Source organism: Anarrhichthys ocellatus, unplaced genomic scaffold (assembly GCF_004355925.1).
Source record: "Anarrhichthys ocellatus isolate YVR2014 unplaced genomic scaffold, GSC_Weel_1.0 scaffold22, whole genome shotgun sequence".
NCBI classification, from domain to species: Eukaryota; Metazoa; Chordata; class Actinopteri; order Perciformes; family Anarhichadidae; genus Anarrhichthys; species Anarrhichthys ocellatus.
Window position 1 is genome coordinate 5,358,277 of NW_022280052.1, and position 5,681 is coordinate 5,363,957.

General features: G+C 43.2%; 1 long non-coding RNA gene across 1 annotated transcript in view; it reads left to right on the forward strand.

The window, feature by feature from the left end:
- The window catches only part of LOC116390157 (uncharacterized), a 28,891-nt gene extending 23,416 nt beyond the window's left edge, over positions 1–5,475 (forward strand). Inside the window, exon 4 of the long non-coding RNA XR_004213145.1 lies at positions 1,335–5,475. This is a non-coding gene — a long non-coding RNA (uncharacterized LOC116390157). The remainder of the gene's footprint in view (positions 1–1,334) is intronic.
- The last annotated feature ends 206 nt before the right edge of the window (positions 5,476–5,681 follow it).

Here is a 5,681-nt window from a genome sequence, read left to right on the forward strand (position 1 = left end):
TGTGTGTGTGTGTGTGTGTGTGTGTGTGTGTGTGTGTGTGTGTGTGTCCCGGCTATTAAAGCACTTGAGAATCAGAGAGGAAAGGACTTGCACCACTAATGGATGTGTCTATTGATGTTCCCATTCAACAGCACACTGTAAACGATAGGGCAATGATTGTGTTGAAGACGGAAGGAGGTGGAGGAGGAGTGGAGAGCGGTTTGGCTGGGCGATGATAATGACAAGGAAGGTTATTATTTGGCGCCCTGCGGAGTCTCTGCTTTGTGTGTGTGTGTGTGTGTGTGTGTGTGTGTGAGAGAGAGAGAGAGAGAGAAAGGCAGCCAATCTTCCTCCTTCTCTCTCGCTCCTGTCCCTCTCCCAGCCTATTGGCTATTATTCACTTCTCACTTTTTCTCCCCAGTCTGCTCCTCTCTCATGACATTACTCACTACTGCTCGTCTACATCCAATTGTGCCTGTCTCTCTCACATTCGCTTGCATTTGTTCGTTGTCAATGGCCCTGCCTTTTTTGTTAAATGGACAGTGCAAGTATCTTTTTTGATGGTAGATAAAATAGCAGAAAATGAAGTCAAAGACAGACTAATGCAGCGGAGCTGGCAAAAAAAGTTTTTCATTACAATGTTTTTAGGATAGCAGCTTGCCCTTGAGATATTGATTTACTCACCAATAGATTTTTTTCTTCCAGCTGTGTGTGTGTGTGTCCTGTCAGTTCCAATCAGCGCGTGTGTGATGAATATGAATACAGTCAGCCTGCCTGCAGGTTTGGCAGGAGACCACCTCCAGCTGCACTCAGACCCCTACTCAAGTGTGCCCGTGTGTGTTTTGCGTGCGTGGTTGTACACGTCAGCCTGCATCTGTCAGCGGCGTGACGACCTGAGGATGAAATAACTAAAAATATACATCATAATGCGCCGCTTGGCATACAATTCATCCAGAGCCTTTCGACAGAGAGGGAAGCATCCAGTTCAAGCACAAGTGGGAATCGAGCCCCTTGTTCTACCTAATTAGACATACAAAGAAGCTTTACAGATTCAAATGTATTGGAATTAAATGGGAATGTATGTTTGAAACAAGAATTGCTAGTTTTGATAAATCCTTGCAAATGTGAGGGAGTTTTATGTCCATGTTTTAGTGCACGTTCAATCCTGCCTTACTCACTTCCTTTTCCCCCATTACTTTAACCAGCGCCATTCTTTCCAGTCCAGCTTGTCTGTCCTAGTGTGTGTTTGTGTGTGTTTTCTTGTTCACTGCAAATTGTTTGTTAGAAGACTTGTAGTTAAAGTCAATATCTCTCTCTCTCTCTCTCTCTCTCTCTCTCTGTGTCTGTAATCGCAGGGCAGCAGATAAAGAGGGATATGCCATTCCAGCTGTGAGGAGACAGAAGAAGTCAACATACACACTCACACACACACACACACACACACACAGAGCCGCGGGCGCGTGAGCAGGTGAGCATTAAGTCAGGCAGCTAAACAGATCACGTCGCGGTATGATATCTGCAGACAGGCAGACAGAGCAGGCCGGTCTGTACCTGCAGGCAGAGAGCAACAACTCACAGCACACTCGCCAGGAATTTCCTCCCCCTCCTGAGAAGAGAGAGAGAGAGGGAGGGAGGGAGGGAGTGGGAGAGTGAAGGAGAGACAGACAGGCAGACATAAGCTGGAGTTTCGGCTGAAGTGTTTTACGCAAACCAAAGTAAAAGCCTGATTACAAACTGGCAGGCAAATATTAGATTTCAGATACCTTCTATGTGACAAGTTTTCATATTCAACCCAGTTCATGATGGGAAGAACTGCTTATCTTTGTACTTTCTCACCAAGCAAAGGTTTGCTTTTGCGTTCCTAAAATGATTGTTATGGAGTGATAATAATATTAGGCTACACCAAAGTGAGATAAACCCAATATGCACCCTCCTTTGGTGGCATTGTTAGCCCATCATTCTCCCTTCACCTCAGCTGATGAAAGGACATCTCTTTGTCTTTATTAAAGAAATGCAGATTCACACAGCATTGTAATATCGAGAACAGACGGTTCTTTTGTTGTTTTTCAGAGTAATTCGATCACCGTCAGTATGATTTGTCATTCTGGAATGACGAGGGTGTTTCGAAAGTGTCCGCCATACTAATGGATACTAACAGTATCCGTTACACAAACGTGTTCTGCTGCTAGTATTGTATTGTTAGCTCTCCTTGGAGAGGCTTTGACATTTTTATTTTTTTAAAGCTTTCATTCATTTACAATCTGCTCAGCATATGTGGCCGTTATCTGTGGTGTCAGGAATCACATTCAAAGTAATTACCTCTTTGGGGGAGGCCTGTTTCAGTTTTGGTTTTCTACTGAGCAGCATTTCTCTGAATTACTGTGGGTTATGCTGTTGCTCAAGAAAACCTTAACTATAGTTACTGAATAAGGGAGAGCTATCAAGGTCAAATCTCCTGCATAGATTTTCCTACTGCTTCCCTTCTCTTCCATATACCCTTGAATTGAAGTAATTTCACCCATTAGACAGATTGTCCACGTTCTGTCATCACTTATATTCTGTAGCTGAGGTTTTTTCTTTTCTTTTACAAAGCTCTTTATATTCAGGCATAGAAACGCCTCCTGAAATTTGTACAAGTCACAACTCTCCCCACACAAACTACCACATCCACTTATCTAAAAATGATTCAGTGGTTAAATGCCAGAGCTGTCTGTGCCATTAAGGCCAGCCTGTTTGAAGGAAGGACACCCTTGCATGCCCTCTCCCTCCTCCTTGCTGTCTCTTCGTATTCCTCTCACTCCTTCTTCTCTCCCTTAGCTGCCCCGCCATCCCTTCCGTCCCCTCCCTATCTTCTCCACCTCACACCCACCCAACCCAGGCTGGTTTGAGGGCTGATGTGCAGACCTTGTCATTCAAATTAGGGCCACATTGTCAGCTCAGGGCCCTTGTCTCTCTAGTTGCGTGTCTGGATCTTTCTTCCCACTGTCACCCTCGTCCTGCGGCCAGAGAAGACCTTATAAAGCAACATTACTTCTCATCCACTTCTGTCAATTCCAACTCTGTCACTCAAATCACTGTTCGCGAGAGTGGAGAGAGGCAGAGTTAGTGGTGTCCCTCGCAGCAAGGACTGTGCTTTTTGGCCCAAGCTTTGGGTGATGTGTCAACAGCTAGCAAACTGGATTTTGATTGAGGTATTTTCAGTTAGGATCATTTTTAGTTTTTTGCTCACAAATGTCGAGCTTTTCAGAGGACTGACAAAGTAGAAGCAGCTCTCGTGATCCAAAGGAGAGAAGAGAAGCAGCACACTCATTGCTGTCAGACATATAGTAGCAATTCAAGTCTTTAGAAATCTTCAGATTTAGTACTCAATGTGTTTTGCTTTATAGTAAAAGGCAATCAGAGTCATTATGTTATTTTTAACTCTGTTTTCTATATAAAATGACTGTTTGGCAGGGCATGAGGTATCCACCACATCATCTTAATCACTTAAGAAAAGAGTTTGAGAGCCGTATTTATCATCCAACCACATCTTGACTCACTGCCACAGTTTTATTGTCAAGTCGTATCTAATTGCTACAGCAGCTCTTTGGCATTTGATTTTTTCTGCTCACAAACTGCGGTTTTCTTTTTCTCATCATGAGCAACAATGATTCAGCAGTGTGTAACACAACCTTCGTAGAAGTTGGTGGACAGTTTCCTTACTGGTATTGGTGCAAGCAGAAGAAAAAACATCCTAGTCTTCAACCAAAGTGCCACATCATAGCGAAAAAAACAGACGTTATTGATCTGGATGAGTCGACAGTTTCATACCCGATACTCTTCTTCATCCTCTACTTTGCACGAAGCCCTCAAGGCATGTTGGGCCCTCTCTAGAGGCTGTGCCGCTGTGCTTCAATCCAGGCGACTAGCTGCAACCTCCGCCCAGGTGCTGCGTTAACTAAAAGCCCGCTATGAGTCAGGAGTTTCAAGATGACTTCCCTCTTCTAACTGCTACTTGCAGTGAAGTAAAATGTGTTCCCACACAGTGACACTGTATTTGGTGCCATAATGACCATGAGTCATGGAAGTTAATAGTGCATATAGCACTCGAGCCCATTGCAGTATTTAAGAAGAGGTGGGCCAAAGCCAGTTCTGCTTCTTTTTGATGCAAGGGTCTATGGTAGAGGTCAGCACAGGGGATGTAAATAAACTGCATTTTACACACACACACACATAGACATGAATCCCTTTTCATGTCTCTTATTCTCAGGTACAGTATGTGAATGGCCAACACCAGGTCCAAAGAATGAGGACAAAAAGCACTGTTAGATGTTCATGATGTATGCATGTGTATACATATATTTATCATCAAGTGTTGTAATATTCTATTTAGCGGTCTGTAGTTATCTAATAAGCTCGGATGGAAAAGATAGCATAATCAAAGTATGGTAAAACACAAATGACTTTTTCAGTGTCCTTCCTGCTCCGAGCATGACAGAGTGTTTGAGCGAGAGAGGGTGAGAGTTAGAAGCCTCCTGCCCACAGAGAAGACTTGCTCCCTCTGCATCTCTAAGCAGACTGTCATCCCTGGTCACCATCAGGTCTGTGGTCGCCCCAGTGAACATTCAACGCTGTCGGTGAGTTTCGGCTAAATTGAAAAAACCATCGACCGTTGATTGTGCCCTGTGGCCAGCCATTTTCACTCGGTGTCTCCAAAAAAGAAGGAAAAAGAGGTAAAACCCATGCAGAAACCTGCACACAGGCATGACCAATGACTTCTTGAAAAACCACATGAAGAGCACAGCATACATCCTTGACAAACGAAAACGAAAAATACTTTCAACTTCCAAACCCACAGCAAAGGTCACAATCAACATTCATTGCTGTCGGTGGGTTTAACTGTGTAGAAGAGCTCGCTGAACAATGAATGCAACTGTGTCCCAGATTTCATCCGAACGTCACAAGGAATAGCGTCACGATATGCTGATGATGGCATTATTTATTCTTCTGCCTGTCTCCCCCCCTTCGCATCTGCCCAAAAACAGGCACACACAGGCAGTGTGAATCGACTAGCAGTTCAGATTGCATTTCAATCACCCTTGCTGAGATGTAGGGGCTCGAGTCTGGCTTCAGAAGAGGAGAAAGAAGAATATAGATGCAAGGGATAGTTCAAAGAAAGTTACCTTTGAAGCATCTATGGTCTGATAAAAGATGTAGTTTCTGTAATGATTACCAAACAAATACACAGCAAAAATATGTTATATATGAATAGATGCTTTCTAAAATGATGGGTGGCCTTTTTCAAACTATTGTTCAAGATAACACTATCAGCTAAACCCCTCAGGTTTCATCTAAATATACTAGTAATAATCAGTTTGGTTGAACAGATACTTTAAACACTATCAAATGGTAAGTAATTTTACCATCAGCTGTTTATTTAATGTGAAATAAAATCTAAACTGCCTGCTATTTGTATTGTTGTATTTGATCAAATAAAGTCACTAGTTCAGTCTTCAATAATGTGGTGAGTCCTTTTTTACATCGTTCTTCTTTGGTTTGGTTGGAGGAGATGTCAGAGCCAGCCCGTGGCATATAGGTGAATTGGACTGTTTTTACACTTTTAATAGTGTATCATCATGTCAAAAAGACGAAAGCCCTCTCGGGCCCAGCGAAGAAAAAGAAGAAGAGAAGAGGTGGAAAAGTGGGAAAAAGACAGGTAATGT